We start from the raw sequence: 10,704 nt of genomic DNA, 5'->3' as shown, positions 1-10,704 counted from the left end.
CAAGTATTGGAGCCACATTTCAACTTATGTGTCCATACAATGTAGTAGCAGTTAATCTAAAACCTGTCTAGACATCAATTGCAAGCAGTGCACAAGTGATAAGTGAATCATCCAAGTGCCTAGATCCATATAATTGCTAGGAACCGAGTCATAATAGCAAGCTAATCAAACTAGATAGCCTTATTTATCAGCAGATATGGAATACAGGGAACCCAACCAAGCAAGAACCTCAGATGAACACTTGAGCAAGCTCAAATTCATCTCTGTAACTACTAGAAATATCAAAATGGCTTGGTACTACAACAAATTCACAGCATATAGATTAGCCAAATCCACGGATTTCGTACAAGCTTGCGAGCGAGCAAGGCATTCCTGCATGTCGTCGGGGTCGGCGGAGAAATTTACCTCGGACGGGTCGGCGGAGTCGGATTCGTCGAAGGTGGGCACGTCGTCGGGGCTGTTGATCTTGAGCCCCACCGCCTTCCTCTCCTGCCTCTCGCGGTTCTTCGATTCTTCTTCTTGCGCCGCCGCTTCGCGCCTCCGTCTCGTGCGCACGCTTCTTGCTCGCCGGTGCAGCCCACCGTCCTCCGGCCCCAAGCGGAGCTCGGATCCGGGGCAGCTCCGCCCGCCGATGAAGCGGCCAACCGGGTTTCCTCAACCGCCGCCTCCTTGCCCTTCCCCTCCTTCCCCTTCCCCTCTCCATGGACGAGCGCGAGCGAGCACGAGAGCGAGCTCGCTGTTCTTGACCTAGGGTTTTTTGCCCGATTTGGGGATTGCTTTTGCTTTGGATAGATGTGCTGTGAAGAGGACAGGGGAGAAAGATATTTATATCTCGGCGGTTCCGTCGTGGCCGCGCGTGGACACGTAGGCGTATAATACATAGAGGTATGGGTCATACGGGCTTGTACGTGGGCTGATACGAACCCAGCCAAACCCGAAGTACACAGGAAATGACGATCATGCCCCCAGACCCGAATCGGTATGAACGAATCCTAACCGTCCACGTGTTTTCGCGGTTTGGCGAGTTTGTGGTGGGTGCGTACGGAAGCAAAAACGGTTGCTATATTATCTCGTTCCTGCAGCCTAGGTGGTTATGATGACGAGTTGATATGGTCGTATACCTTCTAGGATAAAAGACCTTGATCCAACTTCAGCGTGTACGTGTCACCTTCTTTTTCTTTTATATAATGACGACGGCGTGCCAAAGCCAGCCTGAGCCTTTTCATACCAACATGGAAAGGAGCACATTCTCATATTACGATATAATTCCTTGGGCTCAAATTAATTGACGTACCTATATATTATGTCTATAGTACAAGTGTATTTTTGAGTTGCGTCAATTAACTTGGGGAGGAGAGGGAGTAATTGATTCACAAAGGGAGAACACAGAACGTGAGCAGTTCGAGGAGGATCAAAGGCGTTGCACGAAAAAAAAAAACGTACTACGAATCTTTAACAGCAGCATCGTCGCAACATTAACCCCAAAGGAGAACGTCTTGAATGCAACGTCCGGCATCGAGGAGGGGAGGTTCATCGGTGGCATTGAAGGACATGGAGATGTGAACTTATTTTCAAACCTCCGCTCTTAGGGGTCTCCAGCGGCGCGACGCATTTCGGACGTCCAAACGGACGCGTCGTGTCCGTTTGCGTCGGGCCAAATGGTCGAAACCGTCCGGGCGTCCGTTTGCGTCGGGGGTGGCTCCAGCGGCACGACGCTTTTTTTTTTCATTCATACGCCATAATTTACATGATAAAAAGGACATAAAAAAGCCAGAAAGGCGTGCTAAAATACGCGTTGTCTACTGGTCGTCGTTGCTGACGAGGTCAATCAGCTGCGGCGTCGGCCATGGAAGCTCGTACGCCGACGGTGGAGGAGGTACCGCCGCACGGGCAGGAGGCTGTGGCCAGGGATCCCACGCTGGAGCAGCAGGCGGAGCGCGGATGTTGGAACGCGTCGGCGTGGCCGGAGGAGTCGCCGGCCTCCCCTGCGCGAGCGCTGACTCGCGGAGCTGGATTGCGAGCCCGTCCCACAAAGCGAGCTCGTTGAGCTCGTCCTGCTCGCAGTTGGCCAGTGCCATGGCAATGGCATCCTCCTCTGAACTGTCCGGCGGCTAGGTCTCCGGATCCCACGCCGGTCCGCCGTCGTCGTGGTCGTACTGCGGCATGGTCACGTCGCCGTCCTCGTCCTCGTCGCCGTCCTCATCCTCGTCCTCGTGGTCGTTCTCTTCTTCTTCGGCGGCGATCTCGCGCTCGAAGTAGTCTACGTCGGCGAGATAGGCAGCGCGGCGCCGCGCGTCGAACTCCCATGTCCCGAAGGAAATCCAGTTGTAGGAGTTTAGCGCGTACGCCGGATCCTCCCGCAGATCCGGTGGCAAGATCGCTCGGCGGCGGCGCACCTCGTCCTGCCGCTCTCGGCCCTCGCGCGGCAGGGGGGACCGGCACGCGCCGCGAGTTCAGGTACCAGCCCCCTCCCGGCAAGTTCGCGTACGGCCATGGTACCGGCCGGTTTTCCTCCCATAGTTGTCGCGCGAGGTCAACGCGGACGTACCGGCCGACCCGTGCCTTCTTGCCGGAACGCGAGCCGCTAGCCTCCTGCTCGTTCTTCGTCTTCCGGAATGGCCAGCATTTCTTCCCCATGGCGTCGGTGTGGTGGATACTGTGGGATTTTGGCAATGGTTTTGGTCGGGGAAATGAGCGCCGGCAGCGTCCCTTTAAGAGGCTCTGACGCCATCTCGCCTTCAATGGCCTGCCAGTGCAACGCCTAATAGCTGCGCACGCTGGTGGAAGCCGAGGCACGCCATTAACGCGGCCCCTGCAAAGGCTGCAGCGCGCCGCCCAGAAGTAATACCGCGGAAGACGAAGCAGTTGTGCCGCTGCCAGGCGGGCCCGCGCGAGGACTGAGCGGACACTTTGCGCGTCCGCGCAGCGCTCCGCCGAGACGCAAACCTGGCGCATATTTGGGCCAGGTTTGCGTCTCCGCGGACGGCCCGGTCACTTTGCGTCGCCCCGCTGGAGGTGGTGCCAGACGCATTTCCGGTCACGGCGGACACAAACGGTAGCTCAGCGTCTGTTTGCGTCGCGCGGCTGGAGATGCCCTTAGATATTGTAGGTGCTCCTTGTCACTTTGTTTCTCTTAGTCAAACCTAGTTCATGTTGATGGTGGCTACGTCTTGTCTTGTACTCAAAGAGAAGTACTATTGTGTTATTGTTTCAGGTTCAAAAGAGGCAACCACTCAATTAAAATACAGGTCCATACTATAGGTGCAATGTTTATGACCAGCGAAAACTGAATTTGATCAACTGAAAACTAGTTCATGACAAAATTGTGAACATGATCGGTAGGAGCTTGAGCAATCAAATGTGGCACGCCTATACCCAGGATAAAGCCACGTTTTGGTTGTATCCCGGTTTGCCGCTCTAGGTTTAGTCAAAATCAGACAAATATCTAGGAAAAAATATCAACAACTACAATAATTTTTTTGTTGCATTAGAATTATCATAAAGTTTATTTTAAAATTATATGGTGAAACTTCATAAGTTGTGTTGAGTGAGAGAGGTAGCATTTAGTTAGACAACGCAACATGTACAAGATACAGGCTGAGCTTCTTGCCAGGCGAGAAAAGGGGTCAATCGTTAACTAACCAAACCAACACTCAAATGTTCAAACTCCAAAGCATCTCCCGGATATACCAGAATACTATTGTCGGCAGCACAAACTACTTGCTATCACGGTGAGTGATCTGCACGGGTCTAGCACATCGGGATTGTACGTCCAACGAGTCACCGCGCCAGTAAACAATCGTCTTGCTACTGTTGGCAGGGCATGGGAGGCAATCTCGCAGCAGCTGGCCGGTGCGTGTATACTGCGAATGCGATTGGCAGTGGCAGGGCATGGGTTGCAATCTCGCAGCCCTGCACCACGATAACCTAATCAAACTAAGCTAGGCTAGCCATATTTTTAAACAGAAGGCTCGAAAGCCCCGCTTTAAATTAATAAAACCATCAACCGGCCAGGAGTTACAACAGGACGTCACACCACGCACACCACGGCAAGAAAGATACAAGGGTACATGCAGAACGAATTACAACACTGCACTAAGAGCGAGACAAGCTTGCAGAAGTGCAGACCGCCACTGTTCGGCACCAAGGACACCAGCCGGAGGCACGGCGAGGCACTGCCCATAGCAAAATTGTAGTCTTGAATCCGAGGAGAACAGCCAGGACTCCGAGCACCAGAAGCACCAACCTGTTCTCATGCCGAAGAGGGCCCCTGCCCTCTCGCCTGGCTCGAAGGCGTCGAACCATCGGACATGAGAGAAGCTCACCCGAGAGATGCAGAGGTGTTGGGCTCCGGACCCGGCGCCACCCTGGAGAAGACTACCTTGATGAAGAACACACCATACCGGCCACACTACCGAGCACTTGGACACCCACCAGCGACGCGAAATCCGCCGGGAGCACCAGAGGATGGGGCAGAATGCCGTCGACACACACATACGGGCTAGAGATCACCGCAGCTGCTCAAAGAGCGACATTGCCCAAAGCTGAAGCCTTTAGCGCCACCACCCTACCCAAACCTCCCCAGGCGGCGCCTCTAAGAAGGGCACGGCGCAGAAGAGCGTCGCCGCCGCCCAATCAACGAGATTTTGGACTTTCGTCCGGGAGGTGGGGAAAAAGTGAGCAGGAGCCAAGGACAGCAGCTACTACCTCAGAACCGACATGAACCGAAGATCCACGCCGCAGACGCCGCCCGCCGCCGCCTCACATCCCGAGGAGTCGAGGACGCCGGACCGAGGCACCCACCACGATGCCTGCCGCAGGACATCGAGGGGAGACGAAACCAGCGCCCTCGCCGCTCGTCGACCCGACGCATCGGGGCCGCCCACCCGAGGCAGCCCAGATGAGGCCCAAACCTAGGCCCACTGGCCCAGATCTGGGCCCGCCGCCACCACCCATGGCCGCGGGCACGCCGACGCAGGGCCGCGCCAGCCAGCCAGATGCCGCGCCGCCACCCCGCCGGAGAAGCGTCTTCACCACGCCGTGGTCAGGCCACCGCGCCGCCGCGCCAGATGACAAGCACGGCGCCCTCGCCGACCGCGCCAGCCCGCGCCACCACAACCACGCGGGGGAGAGAGATACCCCGCCGCTGCCGGTGCCCCGGGGCTTTGCCCGGCGACGCCCTCTGGCGGCGGCGAGGGAGGGACGGGGGAGGATGGGCCAAAGGTCGGGGGAGGCTAGGGTTTCGCCCTGCGCTCGCGGGAGCGGCAGGACGAAACGGTTTTTCAGGCTAGCCATATAAGTTGCCAACCGGTCCTGCGCGTACTCGAAAGAGGTGATTTTTCCCCAAAAAGCCCGACAGATCTTGGCAGGCAGGGGCAAAGGTTACTTTCTCATATCAGGATGTTACTTGCACGTCGCCACGTTAGTTTGCCGCCGCTGGCCCACCATGTACCGACGGATGGTGAGCCGCCACGAGCTGTTGTTTGGCGGACCCTACCGCTAAGAAGGGATGGTTTGATGGTTCTTTTTGACAATATTTTTGTATGGTGACTTTTTTTAAGAATTCAATGGTCTAGGTGATTTTTTTAGTCTAAATTTTCCACCGCTGGCACTCCAATCCTAGCGGTGGCGTAGGTAGGGCACACCCGCTAGTATGACGAGCAGGGAGGGCATGAGTCGCAGATACGACGCCGGCCCTCTCCATGCACCGTCGACCAGAGACAGGGAGGAAAGGGCAGCGCCGCAACACTGTCCTCCAACCTCCTTGTGATTTTTATTTTTAAAAATTAGATACTCCATGACAGTCGTGACACTATGCCCTCTGTTCGGCTGAATGTGAATCATAACTTTATGGGTTGTGTGATTGCTAATGCTATTTGGTGTTCATTCCTTGGATGGGATCTCATTGAGGTTGCCATGTTTGAACACTTGGTGGATTTCGGAGAACTGTTCGTTTGAACTAGGTATACCACATGTTTGCCACCATGCAGGCACCACCTGGTTCCATGTTTTGTGATTGAAGGATTATCAAAAAGTTTTTTTTTTAATAAAAGTCAACACGAACCGCACTGTTTGCTGCAAAATTGCACTAGCTGGTTGGAACATGCTCGGGATAGCTAACAGATCGCGCCATCTTGCCCCGCGATGAGCATCATACTCAGCAACCTGTATGACATGACAGGATCAGTGGCCTCCTGCTTCCATGACCGTAATTATACTATGGATTATAGCACACAGATCCGTGTGATGGTATTACAACTGCCGCTTTCAGGAAAGCACCTTATCATCTGGATGAACAAACGTAGTTTGGATTAGCAGCAGATGGCCACCTAACCTAACCTCCTCCTGTGTCGCTCTCCCAACAAACAAACTAGATAAACGAAGTGGTTTTAGGGTTGGAAACGTGATTGAAACGTTTTTCTCTCGCATATGGCGATTAGAGGGCGATCTAGGGTTTGACCGCTGCCGCTGTTGGCGGCAGCCGCGTTTCTCCGGTGCCTTGCCAGACTTCGCAGGTTCCTGTACCCATTGAGGGTTTCTGTCCTCCCACGGAACTCTTCCGGCGGTGAGTTTTTGAGGTGGTTTTGTCCAGGATCTGGTGGTTTGTGAGAAGCCGGGTGTTGCTGTCGCTTTTGGCTGCATGCATGCAAGGATCGATCAGTGTTTGAAGAAGTTGCAGGTAGCTTGGTCTACTCTTTTCTGGCGTGGTCTGTTTTCAGTTCAGCGTGGATTGAGGAAGACTACAACAAGGGTTGGTGGTCTATGTGCAGTTTCCGGTTGGTTCTGATTCAATGAATCTACTGAGTTTGAACTGTCGGGGTTGTGGCACTAGTGGAAACATGGCCTTTTGCACCGGTTTTTAAAGGCCATATTCACCGGATGGCCAACCGGTGCAAACCATCCGGTGAAAAAGCCCCCCCCTTTTGCACCGGTTCGCTTACAAACCGGTGCTAAAGGGGTCTCCACGTGGCCGGCTATGGGGCGCTCGGCGGGGGAGCTTTTGCACCGGTTCGTAATACGAACCGGTGCAAAAGGGTTGGGCCGCGGCAGCATTTTAGTGCCCTTCCCTGCCGCGGCAGGGAATTGCACTAAAACGCTGCCGCGGCAGAGACTCTGCCCCATTCGAAATACGGTATAATATTAATGCAGACAATTCAAATATATATATATATATGAAACCATTATATTACATATATCGATCAAAGTGACACACGTTCATGCATATATATATATATATATATGTCTACATCAAATTTGATATTGGATGTCGGCCACATAGTGTTCTCCGTCTGGAGCTATGACTTGCTCAAGTAAGAATCCCGCCAGCTCTTTTTGAATTGCTCGTACACGCTCGGTTGCTAGAAGACCGTTCCGCAACCGTTGGATCTAATAATTTAAAGAAGGTACGGTGGTCAATATATATATGTGTGTGTATGTGAATGAAACAGAAGGTGATAAAATAAAGCCATGAATGTTGTTTACTTACATCAAGTTGTTCCAAAATGTCCCTCTTATGGTGGGTATTCGGCGGATGAACTCGCAAACGTAGAACCCGCATAAATTATTCCCGTCCTCCTGCCTCAAGCACTTTACGAGAACAAAGTTCAATCAAAATAATATATATATAATCAAGGATGATAATAATGGTATTGAAACTAGAATCAAAGAGATGCACGGCCTAGCCAGTAGTACTTACCAGTACATGTTTTATTCGAAGTTCTTTATTCTTTAAACCCGGAGACTTGTTGGTGAACCGTTTCCAAGCCTTGAGGAGGATATCAGCCATGTCCCCCCACGCCTCAAGGGGTTTACTCTTCGAGTCCATGACTTCTACTATCCCGGTGTCGGGTTCAATGACTAGCAGGATATAGTGAAACCTGCGGACACACATATATATGCATAACTCATCAATTACACTTAACACATGGAGTAAGCGAAAAAGATTTAGTGTGTGAAGGCAGTAACACTCACGCGAAGTTGTAAGGAAATAGTATTGCCCTTTTGTATGAGTTTTTCCTTAAGACATATACCAAGTTATTCTCCGTGTCCTTGGGAGAGTGGTCGACAGTATACCCATTCACGGTATATGGGTCAACGAACCCAAGATCATAGATTTGCCCCTTGCGGCATTCGCGGATCTTCATTCTGCATAATACAGTGAGAGTATGGTTATATGCATGCAATGGACGAGCCGCGGTAGAGACTTAATTACATAAATAATACTTACAGATAGTAGGCACTCAGCAGAGATTTGTCGAGGGCGTCTTGGTTGAATAACTGAAATAATTCACAAAATTCGATGATCATCACGTCATTTCGCCCGTAGTGCTCATCTGTGATTGCCACCATGATCCAGTTCTTACCATCCTTACATGCATCCATGTACCAATTATGCGGTCTTCGCAGTTGTGTTGATAGATTAGGCAACTCCTCAGCTCTGACAAGAGGTTGCCCGTACTTGTACTGGTATGCTATTTTGACATCATCACCCTTGAACAAGAATTCTGCATCGATGCGGCTTAAGTACTCAGGAATACTCATACCGGCCGCATCTGCCTCATCTTTGTATAGTTTTACCATCTGCGGATCAAGGCACGCTAGGACATCGGGATACACTTGGAGCGGGGGGCACGAGTTTTTCTGGGTTCCAAGTAGGGGAACTGGTTTCCCTTCTACCTTACTTTTTTCCCACCGATCTCTTGCTAACACATTTGACTTGCGAATAGACCGGTCATAGTTCGATGAAAGACTTGGCTCAGGTTGATGAAGGTTCTTCAGCAGTTTCAACTTCTTTTCCAGAGATATAGTCGGCTCCGGCTCAGCCGGGGCTTTTTCGGTTTCAACATTTGTTGCTTGTCTCTGTTCAGCTACGATCTTGGCATTTTCCTCAACTCGTATAGTCATAAGGTCTCTTGGGAGGAACCTTAGGCACTCTTGGGAGGGGCTCTTGTTTGCGTCTCGGTGATTTGTTACGACTCAGTGTCGTAGCGGTCCGCCTTTTGCTCTTAGACTTGGGCTGCGGCGGCGGTAAAGGCTCACGCGGCGGCGGAGAAGGCTCACGCAGCGGCGGGGAAGGCTCACGCGCCGGCGGGGAAGGCTCACGCGCTGGCGGGGAAGGCTCACGCACTGGAGACGGCTGCATCGGTGGAGAATGCTGCCTCGGTGGAGACCTTGTTGGCGCCTTCCAACCCGGAATCACAATGAATTCCTTTCGCCATAGAACTGTAGTATTCTTGGCTTCTCCCAGCTCTAGCAAATCACCTTCACCGGCAGGGTGGTCAAGCCTCAGCGGCCCATACCCATCCATAACTTGATCCACCCCGGCAACAGCGTAGCCAGGTGGAACCGGATTGAAGTGGTATCTTTGATCGAGTATCGGTGGTAAGACATAGCCGACCGCCGCCTTGAGCGTTAAGTAGCCCATCGTTTGGAAATGTAGCTCACAAGGTGTAGACTCTGTGATAATCCTAGAGGGCAGAGAACCTTCTTTGCTTCGTACGTACTGTCAGGCAATTCGTTATCCTTTGGAAACCTCCTCTTCATTATTTTCAGTAACTTCTCAAATGGCTTGTCACATATACCAGCCTCTCGCCTTCCATTGCAGCAACTCCGAGTGTGGCACCGAGCTTTGTGTTGCCATCTTCGCAATTTGGGTATAACTTCTTTTTGTGATCATCTAACATGCCCTTTAACTTTCGCTTCTCGTTTTCGGTTCCGCATCTCCGTGTGCATCGGCGATGGCCCGACGAAGATCATCATCAACGGGCTCATCCGATGCCTCTTCATCTTGATCACCTCCACCCGCCTCCTCATCTTCATCATGCCCTCGTTGCGGTATCACCGTAGTTAGGGTACATATCATCATCCTCTTCTTCTTCGTCGTCGTCTTCCATCATAACCCCTCTTTCTCCATGTTTGGTCCAACAATTATAGCTGGGCATGAAACCTTTCCAAAGCAGGTGGGAGTGAATGACTTGCCATTCAGGGTATTGCTTTAAGTTCCGGCAATCAACACATGGACAACACATATAACCATCCGCCTGTGGGTTTTCCTCAGCCACACGGAAAAATTCTTTCAGGCCCGAAGTGAACTCGGGCGGACGTCGGTCAACGTACATCCATTGTCGCCGGTTCATCTACATCAAATATTAAGTTTATCAAAAAACCATTACAAAACATCATAATATATATAGTGGATATTAGCACCGTACAAATGAAAGGGTAAAGTTGTTTAACCTTGATCGAGGAGGGAAAGAAAGAGGAGAAAGCTTAAGTGTCGCTCCGGCACATCATCTCATTTTTATTTTGTGTAAAATCAAGCGAAATCACTCTCTTAGACATTTCATCGAGCACCTTGTGTGCATGCCAAAGAAATGCAAGGTAGCACTCAACACACACACCTTCTCCTAGCAAAAATGAAGTGAGTGGGCTATTTGGCCGGGTAGCTGAGCTGAAATAGGGCTGGGGACCTTTAGCACCGGTTCGTGTTACGAACCGGTGCAAATGGTCCATCTTTTGCACCGGTTCGTAACACGAACCGGTGCTAAAGGTTCCTCGGCCGACACGTGCTCGGCGACGAACCTTTTGCACCGGTTTGTGTTACGAACCGGTGCAAAGATAGCTCATTTGCACCGGTTCGTAACACGAACCGGTGCAAAAGGTCTCTCGGCCGGCTGCGCACCACGAACCGGTGCTAATGACCCC

This window comes from Lolium rigidum, chromosome 1, assembly GCF_022539505.1.
Source record: "Lolium rigidum isolate FL_2022 chromosome 1, APGP_CSIRO_Lrig_0.1, whole genome shotgun sequence".
In the NCBI taxonomy this organism is placed as follows: Eukaryota; Viridiplantae; Streptophyta; class Magnoliopsida; order Poales; family Poaceae; genus Lolium; species Lolium rigidum.
This window is presented reverse-complemented; position numbering follows the sequence as displayed.